This window comes from Apostichopus japonicus, chromosome 8 (genome assembly GCF_037975245.1).
Source record: "Apostichopus japonicus isolate 1M-3 chromosome 8, ASM3797524v1, whole genome shotgun sequence".
Taxonomy (NCBI): Eukaryota; Metazoa; Echinodermata; class Holothuroidea; order Aspidochirotida; family Stichopodidae; genus Apostichopus; species Apostichopus japonicus.
The window spans coordinates 31,086,741-31,106,635 of NC_092568.1; the positions used below are offsets into that span (position 1 = coordinate 31,086,741).

Consider the following 19,895-nt stretch of genomic DNA (forward strand, 5'->3'; position numbering starts at 1 on the left):
ATGCACATTCTGCCAAGGCCAACCATGGTTTGGGCTTGGGTGAGTAAATTTTTAGATCTGGCACCTCTAGATGACCTCATGGGCCTGTTTGGTCTACTGACTGCATATTTGATACCAATAGTGGCTGCTTCACCGGCCTGCGGCCGACTTCAGTGGATCAGTCTTTTTTACCTTGGACCGTGACACAATGCCCCCTCTTTTCCCTGGCCACACCGGGCCTAGTTATGCCAATGTGTAGGAATTAAAAGTAAAATCTGTCCTTTAAATTCCAGCAATTTGTTCGTACAAATATCAATATCCCACTTATTTTGTCTGTACCGTATAAGCGTGTGGACCTGAACTACTACTCGTATAGGCCTAGTTGGAATCATGAAAATTAAGGGAAAAGGATGCAAGCACATTGATGGCCCTGCTGTATGCATGCCCTGAATACTCTCTTCAAGTTCATGTAATAAAAAAGCAGATTGATAAATCTGGCTATTAACCTTGTCTATACACACATTGTTCAAATTGCAATGAATGGTTTGTTTGTTAGTACTTTTCCACCAATCCCGCCCCCACCCCAGGCTCCACCCACAATCACTTGTGAGATATTTGGTGTCAACACAGCTGTTACAAGAGCAAAGGAAGATGAGATATCAATCTGCTTCTCCACTTTTTCAAATCATTTTCATTATAAAAAATCCACTGTTGAAATTGTATACCAAAAAGCATTTTGCTAACAAATAAATATCTCTCCCCCACCCCCCCCCCCCCCCCTTTGTTCTCTATCTCCTCCTTCAAGCACTGTAGATTTTGAACAAATACTTCCCAATTTACCCGTCACACTTTCTGTTCCAGATACGGATTGCTAGCTTCAACACTTTCCCAATTCGCTAAACATTTCCCATTTTTGTCTCTCTCCCCTTCCCACCCCCACTTCCATCAATCCATAAGCTTGACCCATTCCTCTCAGTTAGATCTACAATTTTACTTAGTGTTGTAATTGAATCATAAAACCAAATAAATGAAAAAAATTATCTTTAAATTATTCCCCAGGTTTAATAAAATTTTTAACCTAGTGCAGATGGATTCAATTTCTATTCTGAATAAATTCTTCAAAACCAATTTTAGCTTTAAAACAAAGAGTTAAGGTAACCGGAGAAGATACAGTAGGTGATTAGTCCACCATCCCTCTTGACATTCTAAACCCTGACAAGAATGTATTTAGTGAATAGGTCCATTACAGAGAGATATTGAACTTTGACATGCAGTAGATTCATAAGAGATAAAGCCATTGAATCATCCCACCCTCTACTGATGAGGGCAAGACTGGTTAAAGTTTCCAGCTATGACAATGTCCAATGGGTCCTCCACCTCTTTGAAGTTCTTTCCCAGAGCCAATGGCCTCATTAATACTTTCCAAGATATCAGATTTCTCTTTTGCTTTCAAGCTATAAAGTAAAATTAACTGTCTGTTGATTCAATGGAAATAACAATGTGTCATTCAACCTCAGCTTTCCTGTTCAAAATGCACCAACTTTTGTATCCCTAATACAATAATGGAATAGACCAAATCAAACTGCTGGTTCTCATATTACACAAAGCAATTGAAGGGAATGTAAACCTGTACAATCCCTAGGAGTTCTAAAATGCAATGCTAATCATTGAGGCTGCTACAAATAATTCAAGACCGCTACATTATGACATGAGGGGGTGTCGGGAGGATATTACATTGGTCTAAATCCTTAGGTCTTGATAATGGGTTTCCTGGGAGTAGTCGGACAATGACACATGCTGATATTGAAACAATAGCCTGTACGTATGTGATTCAAAGGTGAATTTAGGAGGGACTTCCTATTCTGCAGTAGGAGAGATAATGACAAAGGACTTTTGAACTGAGAGGTTATGAATAAAAAATAAGAGAAAAAGGAGTTAACCACAACCACATGACAGAGTGCAAAGTCCCTGTGGCTAATTTGAGGGGGAAAACCACATTTCAAAGTAGGTAGTGCCTCAATTTACCAGGGAAAGAAAATTCTTAACCACAGAAGGTGAGTAATGGAACACAAACAAACTGAAGTTTTCATCATATCAGGTAGCTTTAGAATACACCTACAAACAGAATGGTACAATCCAATTTGCCTCATGCTGTAAATAATATCAGAGTGTGGTTATTACTAGCTATCACTGACATTGCCAAAGCACAGATGGTATGACATATGATACACCTTAAAAGAAACTCTTAAACTGTCATCCACTCTACTATTAATCCTGGCAAAACACAGAATAATTGACAAATTATAAGTATGTCCCAAATTAATAAGTTAATTCAAACCCCATTATTTTAGCCTCTATATATAAAGCTACCAGTGCAAAAAAAGAGTGTAATCCATGGCCAGCCATGTGAACCATGCCCTCAGTCACAACCTATCTGCACCCAATCCCTCCACTTAACACTCTCTGTAGTAACAACTACTGGACCAATGCCCTCCAACTACAAAAAACACCGGTTTCATGGTTGTCATTCCATCAATGGCAAGCACACATCCCACCCAACCTGCTAGTAGTACTTGCCATAATCACAAAATGAAAGCAGCAAAAACATATTGTACTGATTACATTCCACTATACAAACAGAGAGTCCCTCCAGAGAGAATATACGCCAGACCAAAATATTGACACAAGAGAGTTAGATGACATTGTGTCCCTTTGTCTCGCTGTTAACGGTAGTTCACTGCCTTCAGTCGGTGGTGAGGGCACGTTCTTTTTTCCGCAGTCTGTTCCACCCTTGCCTCGGCCATAAAAAAAAGGTGTTTGAACTTGGAGAGCTGTCTTTGAACCCTGGGAGCTTAGCGTGACCTGGTGGGGGGTTATCAATTAGGCTAAGTCATTCCCCTAGTTTCATTTTCCTGCTGTTAATGACATCTACTTCCAAACGAAAGAAAATATTTTACAATGTTTGTAAATGAGTTATAAATTAAATGTTAGGTTTGTTGGTATTTTATGGAGTGAACTAGTAAGTGTATGGGGCTATCTAGGTTAATGAACAATGATGATGAGAACATTGCTCAGCACTACGTAGTTTATTTACAAACAATAAAACATGATAAGAAAGTTCATACCTTAAATCTGTACTTAGAGTGAACTTTAAAAGTAATGTACTATTTTACACACGATTCGAATATATATTCCCTCTATCTAAAGTCCACATCTATGGACATTACAGACAAACATTATATATATTACACAATTAATAGAACACAATAGAAAGTGACCAAACCACGACAAATTCTTAATGGTCATCTGATCATCCAAGACAAACCATATTTCTGTTTGGACAACTGAAATTGGCTTTGGAGGTTTTCTGGGAGAGGACTAGTTGTTTACATTGATATTCAGATTGTTTGTTGACTAAATATCCTCAAGTAGGCAAAATGATTAAATTGGTGTACTCCGCCACCATCACAAGTTACATCACTTTGGAGATACTGAAAATAATGGTAAGAACCTGAAGAAACCTTATAAATTTACCCTGCATATTAAATCTATGTACTCCGTCGCCGTGGTAACGTGTAATAGCTATCGGTTGTGCAATATTTTCAAATAATTGGATAAATCCCTCAATCTAACTTGATTAAACATCTATGGGATTACAGACAAATATGTGACTTACAAAAGAACACAATTTGGAGAGTCGAAGCTAAACCTGAAATTTTGGACTAACTTGTAATATTTATATCGAGTCATGTAAATAAATTTCACATAATTTGATCCCTCTATCTGACTAAAACATCTATGGGATTACAGACAAATATATGATTTGCCATGCAATATTTTTCAAATAATTGGATAAATCCCTCAATCTAACTAGATTAAACATCTATGGGATTACAGACAAATATGTGACATACAATAGAACACAATTTGGAGCGTCAAAGCTAAACCTGAAATTTTGGAGTAACTTTATATCAAGTCATGTAAATAATTTCACATAATTCGATCCCTCTATCTGACTAGAACATCTATATGGGATTACAGTCATTTCCTAACTCACAAGTTAGTAATTTTTTCATTCTTCTCATTCTAAATACAGAATTAACGCTTTGTCTGACAACTTTGATGTATTGACATACTGTACTATACTCCATCCGTCAAAAGGATTGAGGTTTATGCCTATTTTAATTTCGTCATTCCTGGTATTAGAGATTTCTAGTTGATTAAATTATTACATGGATTATATGCTTTTAGGGACCTTATCTGTCCTTTTGAAAATGTTGGAGTATGGCCCTATGGCAATAACAGGCTGCTACAAAATTCAAAAATCAAAATCTAACTCCATGCTAACATGAAAGACTGTGTCACAATTTACATAATATTTCTACCTTTTGTGTAAGGGAAAGCAAACAGGCTGCATTAATTGCAATTCCAAAATTGAACTTTTATACACAGTATAAATACACCTTTAATTTATAACAACGATACTTTAAGAGAAAATTCCATAAACCTTTATTATTCGGACTAAAAAACAAATACAGAGGTTTACTAATGTTATGTACATTTGATTATGTTTGATTCTGTAAGTTATAAAGGGTTTCGATATATAGCAAAAATAAGTTGTGTTCCACAAATTTAAAGTGATATAATGTTTCTACCGTTTTCTTTCGAAACTATTTATCAATTATATATCACTTAATTTTGGTGGACTAAAGGAAAAGGATGACATGGTCATGGTATCTTATCTGTACTCCATTCAGTGGTCAAAACTGATACCAAGTCTAATATTAAAGCTTGGCATAGAGTGGACGGGGTCCGTCCACGCTGTACTCTCTTGCCGCACTTCTTGATCATCATGATCAGATCATGTGATACTTTACACATACAGTACAGTGAATTATTCTCAATCTACAAAGATCTAAGGGTTTATACAACCGCTCCGCATATTTATGATTTCATAATATGGATTCAGAAAATAATTAAGTTTCAAAGCTTTCGAAAGAAATTTTAATGGCCCTACAACATTGATGTTTTCAATTTTTCATTATTTATAAAGAGTTTAATTGGTTGAGGTGCATCTAACTGTTTTCATTCCTAGTGAGCTTGGACTGTCCTTAAAGGTGCGGACATTATTACAAAATCTTTTCTTTTAATAGCAGTTTGACTACTGTATGATCCTCATATCATGGCAAATTCGACACCAAATGACAGAAAAAAATAGAAAAAAAGAGTGAAAAATAAACCGAAAATAAACCAAAAAATAGGGGATCTAAATGTTGATACGTTATACAGATCTCAAATCTTCGGTCCATTAGTCGGAGAAGCAGCCTTGGACCAGATTGATTTAGAATAAACGGCAATCTACCTGATTACGATACTCATTATCTCTTATGGTTGAAGCAGCCTCTGAGATATATATCTAATCACGCACTGATTATATAAATGTAACAGAAGCTGCTGGTTCAATGTCCTCCTCAACTCTCACTACTACATGTACAGCGAAAATAAATTTACTACCAAACAGTGTGAAACCACAATGCTGAAGATTAAAAAAAAAAGAAAAAAGGAAAGGGTAGGAAAGGAAAGGAAAGTAAGAAGAAATGCCCACAAAGACATGTTGCAAAGAAACAATGTAACATAGACAGGACAAGGAAGGAAAGAAAGAGAGAGAAGAAAAACACAGAAGAAAACAAGTAGGGCGTGACTCCTAGAGCATTGACCTGACTCTGGATGTTAACGACAGTGAATGACCAAGGACTAGAATGGCTATTCACTTGCCGACCGGTCACCGACTCTTGACAGACTAGGAAAGCAGGTTGTTCATCTTTCACGGAAAAAGAAAAAAAAAAACGCGTTCATGCAAATGAGGATAATGAAGTGAGGGATATCATGCCAGGAGTCATCTCACCGATAAGGACGTGTTATTACACGCTGTACATACACTAATGATACTGCATTTACCGGTGACAGACAACTAAGCTAACGATCATTTGTGGGTTAATTAGAACACGGCAGTTAACGAAGGAGACACAAACCCAACTATCATCTTTACCTCATGAAACTGTAAGAGGCAATTTTTTATTTATCTCGATGGAACAATTTAACTCCCTCGATCGGCGAAGAAAAATCTTGGTCAGGGATTAAGATATATAGTTTATAGGCCATGTTTTCTAATTTTTGTAAAAGTGTGATGTCATTGTACCACTAGAATCTGAAACATTTTTTTTGTACTTTTATCTAGATGTTTTTGTTTTTAAGGTAGAAACTCAACAGTGTTGATGGTAAAACCAATGCCATCATTAGGCACTTCAATACTTTAGATGAAATATAACTTAATGTATTTCGTAGCTGCTTGGGGATGTTGTTTTTTACAACTATCTCTATATCATAAAGATGGAGGGGGGAGGGATGGTGTGGGTTAGCTTCATTGCCCCCCCCTTCCTAGAGGGAAAACACGACCCTGGTGCCTCTTGCATTAATTCTCAAAGCTTTTGAAGTTAGGCCTATGGGTGATTTAGATTATTGTCACTGCTTAGACTTCTTCCATACTCAAAGCTACTTTACTAAACAATATCCCAATGTCAAAAGATAAGTTCACAGGATTCAGGTTGGAAGACTGAAAGACTATACAATGGTACAGAGGGTGATTTAGATTATTGTCACTGGTTAGACTTCTTCCATACCCAAAGCTACTTTACTAAACAATATCCCAATGTCAAAAGATAAGTTCACAGCATTCAGGTTGGAAGACTAAAAGACTACACAATGGTACAGAGGGTAATATAGATTATTGTCACTGCTTAGACTCCTTCCATACCCAAAGCTACTTTACTAAACAATATCCTAATGTCATAAGATAAGTTCACAGGATTCAGGTTGGAAGACTAAAAGACTACACAATGGTACAGAGAATTACTAGCCTCTACTGGAATGGTTTGGAACGTGTACATAATAGCTGAGTAAGAAGTTAACAGTCAGGCAAGAGGCTCTGCTATAGATTTTACAAACAGTGAAAAATATTCTAAATCATTAAACTATAAATTGCTCATGTAAAACCTAGATGTGCTTTGCTATAAGGTTAATATCTGCTATAGATTGTACAAGCAGTGAAATTTATTCTAAAACATTCAACTATAAATTGCTCATGTAAAACCTTGATGAGATTTGCTATAAAGTTAATATCACCTATGTCCTACAGTACAAGGCAATTTCTTAGTATGTACTTAAACTAACAAATTTCTGGCAGTTTGCTAACAGCTTTATTTTATTTTAAATTTCTGATTTTATTAGGGTGATTGTGTTCTTGCCAGCCAGCTTGGGAGGGGCTGTTTCTGTGGCACCTTTAGTTCTCTCTTTCAAGAATTAATAGTATTTAAAAGAAGAAAATAGTGTCTAGGAGTATATTAATAATGTTTTCTCACATTGCTTTACTCATCTAATGTAGAGGGAACATGTTTTCAACAGCCACAGGATTTTCCAGGTAAAACTCCTCAACTTTCCCATCTACCAGCAAATTGTTTTAATATTGGTTACTATTTCAATTTGTGTATGATCCTTCAGTCCATGGGAATCCACCTTCCCGAGAACAAGGACATCAATTATATCATAATTCAATGACCTATCTTAATTAAAGATTGGGGCAAGTACTATCAATTTTACAGTCAAATGTCTGCACTATTGTTGACTCGACTCCAGGTCAACGAACCAAAATAGTCATCAGAAATCCATGATATTACTAATATACTTCAAAAGCCAAAAAAAGAGATTAAATGGTCAACAAAAATATGAAAAAAAAAAAATACATGTCACAAAAGGTGCCCTTTATATTCACACAAACAAGGATTAAACTCCATTCCTTTCCTGCTGGTTGCCTGGCTAAAAGTTACAATTTTCATGTAGTATCCATGGTGATGTATATCCTCAGGATTCAATTGATCCTTCTATGGCAGGCCATTCATATCACTCAAGGGGTCGATCCATAATATATATATGTTTAGTTCAAGAGAAAGAAATTCTGGCAATTATCACACTCTATATTAATATTGCAGTACAGAGGCTTGTTATCAAAACAAGCTATGATACAATCCATTCCTACACATCATCAGTTTTAGCTAAGAGTCATAATTTCTAAATTTATCCCTCCAAAAATTGTATTTTAAGTCCTCTACTTTTCTTTTGGCAAACAAGAAAGGAAAGAGAGGGGAAAAATGATTCAAAGTAGTCAAATTATTATGATTATTATTATAATTCTTTAACTGCCATTGAGGTCTATCTGGGTTAAAACCTCTGAGGGTTACTCGAGATGAAGGAAAGAAGGTACTACCACGTAACACAAAAGAATAGACGTATCATCACTTGTAGTCTTGGATGACAGTGCTCTGGGCACCAATGACAAGGAACCCTTGTCAAAGTGGAAACACTCCCCCGGCAGACAAACGCGAAAAAAAGAAGGGAAAAAAAAAAAAACGTAATTTCATTCTGCCAATCAGTGTGATGTCATGTTAATTCAGTGAGTGAGGCGGGTATAAACTCCATCGAGGAGAATCTATCCCTTCCAAGAAACATGAGATGACACTAATTATTTCCTGCAATATTTAAATAAGAGGCAACGGCCCGAGCAACGTAGTGAAGAGCTGCGGCAGAGCGTGCAGCTTCACTCGGGCAAGTCAATGAACTATCCCGGTGAGCATGTGCGCGCCTCGAGGTGCCGACACAAGACCTCTCGTGAGCTGTCTACCGAGGATGCCCCATTAAAATTCATGAGGCTTCCGTCATCTCAGCTTGCACAAGCATATGCATGCAGACATGTACCCCTAGAGGGCTTGGAATGGTAAACTCATACCGAGAGGGTACAGCCGAGATGACGAGGAGGAGGAAGAGAGAGAGAGTCAACGACAGGTTGTTGTCCCGATTCTCAACTCTCTGCAGGAGGGTCATGACTGCTAGGAGATTGTCCCCTTCGTATTATAAAGGCAACGACCGTACGGACATAAAAACAGTGGCCATTGTCCGACAAAATACCCAGTCAATGACTTGTAAATCTGCCTATAATGATCTTTGACTCTCGATCATCTCATTGGCATTCTCCCTTTTCTTTTTTCTGCTGCTTCCTTCTTCTTCCTCTTACAACTAAAGGAGGCGAGAGAAAGAGAAGATTCGCCAGATGACTGGCCGGGCATTGACATCTACTTTTATTCAAAACTTGTAGGACTGACACTCAAACTGTGAGGGCTCTGACGGGGTGTTTTCTTTGATTTAAAGTTTTAGGGGGGGGGGGAAAAAGAGAACGTTAAATACTTGGACGAATTAATTGGAAAGTCACAGCTCACGCTCATGCACTATAACTAAAGCGGATTCGATGTCGTGCCGTGCAAGGGCGTTTCGCTCTCGTCAAAAAAACATCATAACATAATCAAATTTATTCTAATTAAGCCATGCTGTCATTTGTATTTCTTGTTTTCTGAAAGTCGCAGTACTTACAGAAACTGTCTTACGCATTACTGATCTTTCTCATTACGGAACCCCAAGTGGGATATTCCTCCGATGATTTTATTACCATTTCAATCACACCACCGTGAAAACAGGTGCCACGGCAATATATCTAGCTCAAATAGCTCATTGTTTGAAACTGTCTTGAACTGTCTATATTTATAACTGCACAGTCTACTTTGTTGTTCAAAAACTGTGTATATTTGGGAAATTGCACAAGTCATTTGCATATGAATGCTTACTTGCAAAAGCCTGACATGTAAAGCTATAAATAGACAATAAAGTAAAGAAAAATGGAGTATCGCTTGATTGTGGATTTGTGTAACAATTTAAATGAAGACTGACCTGACCTGTTTAAATTTAACATGACAAATTGCAAAGATAAAGATTGTCACAAAGTTTTGAATACTTTGTGAATAGATTTTCCAAAACTTTCAATGTAATACTGATTTTTTGGCAAATCTGTGGCCATTCTTTAGCATTTCTTCTTTTTTTTTTGGGGGGGGGGATGGGGGGATTCATTATATTTCCCTTTAAAGGAGGGCTTTAGTCAGAATTTTAGTCTATATATGTCATAGTCCAAGAAAGAAAGAAAAGATCTACATATCAAGTATGAACTGCAACCAAACTGCACTTTTCAACTAATCATGTTTACAGTGTTTTCAGACTTTAATATCTGTTGGCCTCAAAGGACCTTTGACCTCTACCAACGCCAATAGGTTTCTTGTACTCACCGAACAGGATCTACATACTATGTATGAAGTTCAACCAAGATATGCCTTTTGAGTTATCATTTTTATAATTATAAGGTTTACAGAGTTTGGCATCTGTTGACCTCAAATGACCTTGGACCTCTACCAATTTCGATAAGGTTCTTTAACTCACCAAGTAGGATTACATACCAAGTATGCAGTTCAACCAAGTTGTAATTGTTGGCAGGGTTAACAAGCAGGAGTCACATACACACACGCCATCATCACCATCATAGAGATTCCTTTTACCTCTGGCAAGGAATCCAAAACAAGCTTTGTATTAACTAAAGAACACCATCTAATAGCATTCAGCAACATTCGTCTTTGCAAATTTGTACACCATTCTTTAACAGTATTTAAGGCTATAAAAGTTTAATGTTTTCATGTCAAATTTGTGTCCATCTGAGGAACTGACCTTATTTGTCTGTGTATTAGAATTGATAGTTCAGTCACTTCTATTGAATACATGCAGCTATTTCAATGACTTTTCTCAAAACTTTGAAAGTGGTACAGATATAATAACATGCACTGTATGGACTTGAATTTTTAATGGTCAGCTATAGCATATATCAAATTGAATTTTGAATATTTTGAAATTGAAAATGTGAGTCATCCTTTAAGATACAAGGTAAATTTAATATACTGATATAATAATTTGCATTTTCACTGTCAACATTTTAAATGTTAATATCTTTATACACTAAATCAAAGTAGTCTTTATAATTAAACTCCAATCCACTATTCATGAATAATATCTCCAGCTAGCATTCTTAGATATATGCTCCAGCAACTTTTGCAGCATCGAGTATGTCAGCATCACTATTGATCAATGCAAAGCATGTCCCAAAAGTCAAAACCTAAAAACTTGAAAGATTTGACTTTTATAGAAGAAAAAAGAGAGAAAGATCTGTCATCCTTTTCTTTTCTTCCTTGCTTTAACTTTACATTTTGTTTACATAAAAAAAAAAAAAATGCAATTCAAGACCTCAAGTGTTTTTCCTCCAGTTTCTCCAAAGGAGGTGACAAACAGATTTACATCAAATATGTTTTAACCAAGTCACCGATCGGTTACTGAACTCACTTTTCTCTTCTTCTAGAGCATAATACTAACTGTTTACCTCTTTCTACTTGGAATTTTATCAAGAATCTTAAGTGTATTCCGTTTCATTTTTCTTTTTCTTTTTTTTCTGGCTTTTGTAAGGAAAGAAGGAAAGGGGGAAAAAAGAAAAGAAAAGGGAAATAAGAAGAAGAAGAAGAAGATGATAAAGAACCCAACAGCCCTCTAAGATGCAGCTGAGGCTAGGTCCCAAGATGGGAATTTGATCATAGTCAATGTCATGAACCGTGGATTGATGTAGCAGGTCACAATTATCAAACAGCCTATACCATCTTAGGTGAAAAGCTTGAGTGTCAAGTATAGGTTTCAGCTAAGATATGGACATAATTTGCTGCAGTAGGTGGTGGCTTCCTTGGCTAGAACAACTGATTCATAAATATGCCATCTCTCAAAATGAAAGTTAGATATGTAGGTGTGACAGCTTAAGAAATACAGATCTGTACTTTACTTAAAGTTATGTAAGTGGCTTTCCCCAAAAAGGCTCTCCAAAAACAACGAGAACGTCCATGAAGAGCTTACAAGGAACCATCGACAGGTTTCTTCTTTCGTATATAACTTTGTTTGATTCTAAATATATGATTATGAACACTGCCTTACCATTAAATGACCATTCTTGATGATCGGTGACGTTTTTAAATTAGTTACTGCCGAGAGTATTGACAGGGAAGTAACAGTTCCGAAAATGTGGTGCATGTGTTTAATTTTCCAACTTTGGGTTCTTTAAACAAATAATTATAAGTTCAAGATTTAAAAACCAACTCGATTTGGGCAAATACAAATATCTAGTTACGTAACCCGGGTATCGAAGTGTGTATAGTGGCCCAGAAATGGGTCAGTGGGGGAGCAGTGCTAATTGTTATCAAATTTTGTGGGTAGATCTGTGAAAGTGCATGATTTTAGTGGAGACAGATAAGTCTTAAGAGAGAAGAATGAGAAATTTTAACCTTGAATGATGAAATTGGGATGTGAGGGGGGGGAGGGAAGGGTATAGGAGAAACTGCTCAACTGATATTTATCACTAGATATGGAAATGGTCATCCCAGGCAAGAAAAATGAAAATAAATCTTCTACAAAACATTTTTCTATCTTTGACTTAATACTTCAAACTCACAGGTCCACTGTGTCCAGAAATGAAATCAATACTTTCAAAAACACGGTTGACTAAATTGGAGATGACCAAAATGTCCAAGATATAACCTAAATACCACAAACAAATACATCCATAATTTTCTCAGTTTATGGCAATTTCTTAATTTCACTATCATTTTAATTTATGCTTTATGTATTATTCTATATTCCTTTAATGCTTTCAGATGTATTTCAATTTCCTTTGCTTTTTTGGCCATTTAAGTTCTTAATTTTAATTCTTTTACCTTTTCTCTGCTCTTCAAATTCATTAACCAAGTAACGAACGGAGCAAACTCTTTGCAGTCATCGAAAACTAGACTCTAGACTCCCCTATCACTACCATTTTCATATAAAATCTGTGCACAAAAATCCTCACAAATACTGTTAATTGCTTTTAAACATGCTGTATGATACAGCTTTTTGGGCTCTTCTGAAAAAGAAAAAAAAAACAGAAGAAAGAAATCTAAGAATATATGGTATTTATGAGTTTAAAAAAAAAAATAATACAGTATGGCTTGTAAGTTGATGTGGGGTGAATGGCCACATGCACAATGAACCTAACCGGTGATACTGACTGTCTGCTCAAAGCCTTGGAGGCCACAAGATTTGGATTTTTCTCTCAAATTTCCCCCCAAAATGGATGTCCCACTGCATTGGAGGCGTAAATGATGTTGAGATAGATAAGATAGGAGAAAAAAGAAATAAAAAAAATCCAAATATTTAAATGTATTAGTGGCAGCCTTTTTTCTAATTTTTGAATCGAAGAGAAATTCTGACAAGGTAAACATTTCAGTAAATGGTCTACAGTTACTGACACAGCACAATGTCACGTTTGACAATCTTCTCCACGTGTCGTATTCAGGGTCTCTGTCGGTCGTCGTCGACGACGATGACAAGGCATGGACCAAATCCGTGTTAGTTGTAGACCGTTCTGTACCCAATAACCTCAAATTCATATGACCTCATCTAAAGTTAATCTAACCTTGCTGTTGTGTGAAGGGGGAGGAAAAAAAATCACCTTACGTATACCACAAGAAAAAAAAAGGATGCTATCTAATTAAACAGGTAAAAATGGTAACATGGAAAGGTTTGTAGATTAAGGGGAATATCCTCAGATAACTTTTGATATAGTTATTTCCGAGTTGAAGAAATGAAGGAAGACATGCACCCCTTCTCTTTTCTTCTTTTTCTTGCTATTCGTTCGTTCAACTTACAAAGAATAACCCAGAAAAGATTAGATTACTGAAAATGAGGGCACAAGCAGAAGAGACGCAATTAAAGATAGATAGGTAAAGCCTAAATTTGATGTTCATGCGGTGAACGACCACAGCATATTATTTTGGAGGCAACTCGAGTCCAATGACACTGGCTGAGATGTTTTTTGACCCCAGTGAACCAGCAACAAGAAGCCACTGACCTCTCAGACACAGTACCTCCTGCCATCCACCTAATTTCAGATCAAAAAAAAAAAAAAAAGTTGAAAAAAAAAAGCCAAGGGCCGTTAGTCTTTTCTCTGACTGCTTTTCACACTAAAGTTGTCCGATTCACCGACTAAGCTGTTGACACCTCTCGTAAAATCAATCTTTTATATACCCATGAATCTTCGAGTGAAAAGCCAAGTTTCTTCTCAAGTGGCTGGCTTGCCCCATGGTGTGTGATTACTATACGACTGACCATTTGCTTTTTTTTTCTTTTCCTCCCTATACCTCGACAACGACGACAGTATGCTCATTAGCGATACATAAGGATGCATGCACAGCAAACTCGAGTTGGATACGGTTCAACGACCGACGTGGGCAATGACCAGCTGATGAGGTCTCCATGGTATCATCTTGATATCTCTCGAAATCATCGTTTCATATGCAAAGCTAATCAGAGTAGATGATGGGCCTTATTTGGGGGGGGGGGGAGGGGGGGACTCCTCCATCATCATCATCATCATCATGAATGATAAACAAACCAAGCTATATTACAAATACATCCTCAAAGACAAACTTTACAACACTACAACAGTTCATGTATGTACAGTTCTCTACTACGTAGTACAGAAAAACGAAAAGAAACTCAATTTGTTCCTTGCTTCTTTAATCAGTTATTGATCCAGTTTTTCCTCTTTCTGATTAGGCTTGCACGGTAAACCGGTTTTAGTACCGAAACCGGTTTTTTCCAACCGAATTTCGGTACTATTTTTTATTTTAAGAAAACCGAAAAACCGGAAAAACCGAAATGTGAATTGCAAATACTGGAAAAAAAAAAGTTTGTTGACTTTGGTTTCTCCTTTTTACTGTTCTTTTTGCAATATGAAAGTAAATTGCAACAAGAGAAAGCTTTTCTGATAGACGACATTGTCAGCTACGATCCGCACACGCCATAACCAGTGCCTGAGGGTGGATAGCTAGGCCTAACATTAGGCTATGCAGCCCATATATGCGTGCATCAGTTAGGTAACCTTGTAGTATTGAACTGACCTTGGTGGCCAACGTTAGCAGTAGTGAGAAGTACACACTCAAATGACGAGATGCAGTTCCAAATAAATTGTTACATTCAAAGTGTTTGCCCTCTTTGTGTTGTTCTTATTATTTAACTTCAATTTAATAGTAGAGGATATGGAGAAAATCTTTTCAAACACATTGATCACAGTTCGTGTTCAAAAAATGAACGTTAAAACTTGAAAGGTACATTGCGCAATCCACAATACAATACTGGGGGCTCTGTGAGTTTAACAACTAAGATGTAACAAGTAACATTAGAACAATCACGGGGGGGGGGGGGGGCTCTGAGTTTAACAACTAAGATGCAACAAGTAACTTTAGAACAATCACGGGGGGGGGGGGGGGGTTGAGTTTAACAACTAAGATGCAACAAGTAACAGAACAATCACAGTCCATTATTCATAAGAGACACCTGGCGTCAGGCTTGAGTCAAGGAATTAATTTAAAGGAGTAAAAATGTTGCATACATGGCTGGAAATTACAGATGTTGCTGTTGGGACAATTCTCCTTTGTACGCTAATGGATTTTATTTTCTTTGTAAGTTTCCTTTAAACATTTCTTCTTATCAGTTATCAGACAAGGCGTCTCTCAGTTGGTTTTTCGTTTACGTTGATGAACACATGTTTCCAACTTAAACGTTAACAATTTACATTCTTTGACGACCTAATCCCGCTTTTGCCAGCGATATTTTTCAACTTGTACTTGAAAGTGTAGACGGTAAATTCTCTTCACTCCTTGAAGAGAAATTTATTTTACCGCCAAGATACCACCCGCGAACATGGCTAGAGCCTCGTGCAATTTGGTACCTTCATTGGACCAATCATATTGTAAAGCATTTTTTTTTTTAAGATCTCCAATTGGTCATAATGGGGTTTACGCTCGGGCCTCATCTCCGAAAATATAACATATAATATAACATGACCGTGATATTTTTTTCTGAACACGAATTTGAACTTCGTGAAGTACAGTAAACACAAGACAAACGATACGTGTACGTGATGTTAAAACTTTAAGAAAAAATTTCACTAACACATTTCTTTTCGACATATTTACTTCAGTTCAGTTAACGTGGGTTATAAAATGAGAGTCGTGAAGGCAGTAACATTTCTTGAATTTATTCTTCTTATTTTTAACAATTTACTGCGAACGAACAGACTTGAACCCACTGTTGATAAAGCTTCAAAAATACGCATCTTAGCGATCGAGATTTGGATGTTTTCAATGCAATTCAGGAGGGGAAAAAAAACGGTTTTTGAGCCAGATTCGGTTTTTTGCTAGAGAAAAACCGGTTGTAAGTTTTCACGAAACCGTGCAAGCTTATTTCTGATCTAGGTTTTCCATGTCACTTTATACCTGGACTACATCCTAAATTTGCTGCCACCATCAGTGATAAGGATATATATCTGATGTACATGGAAATCTTAAATTTCATGAAGAAAAATTTTGTGTTTATATATATTTTTTTCTCACATTTACACACAAATCTTCAATAGTGTTTTTTCAGTCACCCTTGTGGTACAGCTTAAAGTGCTTTGCATTTCATGTAAAATTATTACAAATCATTTACATCAGTGATCAATTAGCATCTGTATCTCAACAGCAGATTTCATTCAATTGAAAATAGTCATTCTTTGCAAAAAGTTGTGATGGGGAGTATAGGGCCCTCCTCCCCTCCCCCCCTGCCCCACCCCCCATTCAAATGGACAGATGAACCGGTATCCTTATTTATTCCTTCTTGAATCTTATTTCCTATCACAATGATCTGAATGCAATGATGGACATACTTTATGAAGCTCCCAAACAATTCAATAATTAAAAAAGAACTTAGAATTATATAAACAATAGTACAAAAAGAAAAAGAAAGATCATAGAAAAAAGAAATAAAAACACAAGTGTGATCTTTTCTTCATATGAAAACTTGAGGCTATCCTGGATGGGTGGGAATTCCGCAAGACCGAAGGTCTGCAAGACCGAATTTACGCGAACCGATGATCTGCGAGGCCGATGGTCTATGGATTGTCCATCGATAGCTAGATTTCTTCATTAGAGGGGCTTCAAAGGGGGTCAAAGCGATTGACAAGGGGGGCATTATTGTTTAAAATAGGATATTGCTGTATCTTATTATTAAGTTATATTGTATTCTAACATTTCATTTGGGCAGCAGGGGGGGGAGACTTTTGAGAGCGGGAGCTTTCGCCCCCTTCAACCCCCTCTGGTTACACCACTGGTGGAGGCGTAGTATCAGTGCAAGCCGCCCCAGCCACCTTGCGCAAGTCACTGGTATCCACTATGAAAAGAAATGGCTGTAAATTATTTTTAAATTACGCGCTTTATCAACGTAATATTACCGGTAGTAATATTTGTCTTACCACTATTAAAGGCCTAGTAATAGTTTCGGTCTCGCTGGGCCTAGTAAAAGTTTCAGTCTCGCGAACCTCGGTCTCGAAGACCTTCGGTGTCGCGGAACCTTTTTAATTACGGTCTCGTGGCCTGTAACCCCTGGATGAACCTATTCAATATAAAGCTCTGAAATCTTTGGGAGAAAATTCCAACTTGAAAGTAGAATTTAAAAAAAAAAATTTTTAACTATGGTACAAGGGTTGATTTTAACACAATCTTGACCTCTTGAAATTGTGAAGTAGGTCTAATAGTTAACAATCTCCAAAGGTCAATTTATCATTGTCCTAGAAACAAGTAAACATCAGATAATGATGCCTCTGAATCCCTGATACCACCTAAATACTAAAAACCTTGATCACAGCGCCCGTTTCTCAGTCACGTTTTGTTACAAGATCACTAAAATTACAAGAGGCCAAACCAAAAAAAAAGGAAAAAAAAGAAAAAAGAAAAAAAAACAGAAAGACAGACTTGTTATGGAACTATTGTAAGCAAACAAATGTTGGATATTTCAGTCTCATATAATTTGTAATGTTACAGAACTATTGTTGATTACACTTTGTATTAATTTTGAGAAGAAAAATTGTACCATTTTCCTCGTTACTAGGGAATCTTGTTACTAATCCTAATTTGAATAATGTATGGTAGTTTTAGTCAAATTGTTGGAAACCCTCAAACAAATGCACCCCTCCACCCCAAAAAAAGCCCCCCCCCAACTTACAAGTTCTTATTCTCCCCTTTATACCCCAGACATTACATAGCATTAAAATTAGACAGTTTACAATACGTTACAGGGATGGCAAATTGTGTAAGGGTGACCAGAAAGTGCCCTTATTTTTCAGATCTGGCATGTTTTTGGGACGATTCTGATAACCTATCAATTAAGGACACTTAATATCAACCGCACTGGAGTCTTCCGATGGTAAATATAAAATGAACTTTACTGTTAGTGTACTAGTAACAATCCTAAGTCAAGTTTGTGCCCTACATTTGAGAAACTGAACCCATCCATTTCTTCTTCCTGGAGTTGTTTTGAAATTCTAATGCATAAACAGTACTGGCATTGTATTTGTTGACAAGAGGATTTACTCATGAGACTAATGTGTTACTTTTGAGACTTTCATTTCGTGTGTCTCTCTCTCTCTGTGTGTGTGTAAACTTTCCGAAATGTGACACACATTCAGAGGTGAACTTGAGCTAACCTCAATAATAATTAAATACTTTCCGCTTCACTTTTGATGACAAGCTTGCCTGAAATATACTGTCATCTGCTGATATGAGAAGATATATATCAGACGATTGTCACATTCTGTGACAAATTTGTCCTATTTACCTGATCATTCCTGTGAGGGATGTTAAGATGAAGAAAAAGAAGAAGAAGAAAAAGGAGAAGAAGAAGAAGCACTATGTGGTATCATCTTAAAGTCACACTAAGTATTAAATATATCAGGAACTCATGATTATGAAAGTAGGTTCATATCAATTGAATTGAACAATTTGCATGAAAACAGATGGAATATGTCGTCAATGGAAAAGACAGGATTAAAACACTGGGCTTTTTGTAGTGTTTAAAGTCTCAATGTGTGTTTATTGATGAATTTTGGAATAAAAACTTCGGAAGCAGGTTCAATGTTTCTTATTCTAAACGCACTCTGACCAGGTGGGTTTAATGGACAAAAGCTGTCATAATCGAAAAAAAGAAATTTATTTTCTGTTGCCCTGATGGCGCGAACGATTTACCGTAAAATCACTGTGACAGCCCATATCAGCATGTTCATTACACAAATGTTACCTATATCTACTTGTATCGTCCACTTTTTTTACCCAATTTCACGGAGGAAATGTCTGAAAACACCTGTTTATTCCTTGCAATGGATGGAAATGACACAATTTCACAAGCTTCATCAGAAAGACAGAAAGAAAGGTATATAATATTCCAGAGAATGGACCTAACACAGGCTAGCACACAGGCCTAAACAGTTGTAAACAAAACAGAGAGATTTGATTGGCGCATGATCTGTTGGGTGGGGCTGGCAAATTTTGAATGAAGTTTGTAGAATCTACGGACTCGTTAAAAAATCTGGCAAATTGTATCCAGCTCAAAATGTTTAATGACAGATAACTCAATAAAAATAATGATTATTAATATGAAAATTGCATAGAACGGTGTTATTTTCACTGAGCTTTCAGGGCAGAAAGCTGGAAAAGTTGGAGTCAAATTTGGCAAACACACATTGAGACTTTAAGCTAAGATATGAGAACAAGTTTCTGTATTGCCTGCCCACTCAAGACATGTGCCAGAAGCGGTGCCTAGGATAACACGGTCCATTTTATGGTCAGACACCTTACTATTATTACAGTTTAATGGCTTAATCAGTTAAGTTTAGTTTAATGGGGCAAAAAGAGGATCAGGAGGGATATCAAGGACCCTATGAAAAAAAAAGATGTAAACAGGAAATTGACATGAAAGTGACTGCTTTCAGGGCAGAATAAACTATCTGGATGTCCCATATTTAGTCATCAAACAAGTAAATTGTCAGAGAA

The 19,895-nt window shown here is 36.7% G+C and overlaps 1 protein-coding gene and 1 long non-coding RNA gene across 2 annotated transcripts in view; one reads left to right on the forward strand and one right to left on the reverse strand.

The window, feature by feature from the left end:
• The window catches only part of LOC139971559 (protein phosphatase 1 regulatory subunit 21-like), a 127,244-nt gene that overhangs the window by 79,299 nt on the left and 28,050 nt on the right, over positions 1-19,895 (reverse strand). The window lies entirely within an intron of this gene.
• LOC139971566 (uncharacterized) overlaps positions 1-19,895 on the forward strand; it is an 85,570-nt gene that overhangs the window by 60,403 nt on the left and 5,272 nt on the right. The window contains exons 4-6 of the long non-coding RNA XR_011794422.1: positions 11,424-11,869; positions 14,186-14,277; positions 18,194-18,762. This is a non-coding gene — a long non-coding RNA (uncharacterized lncRNA). The remainder of the gene's footprint in view (positions 1-11,423; positions 11,870-14,185; positions 14,278-18,193; positions 18,763-19,895) is intronic.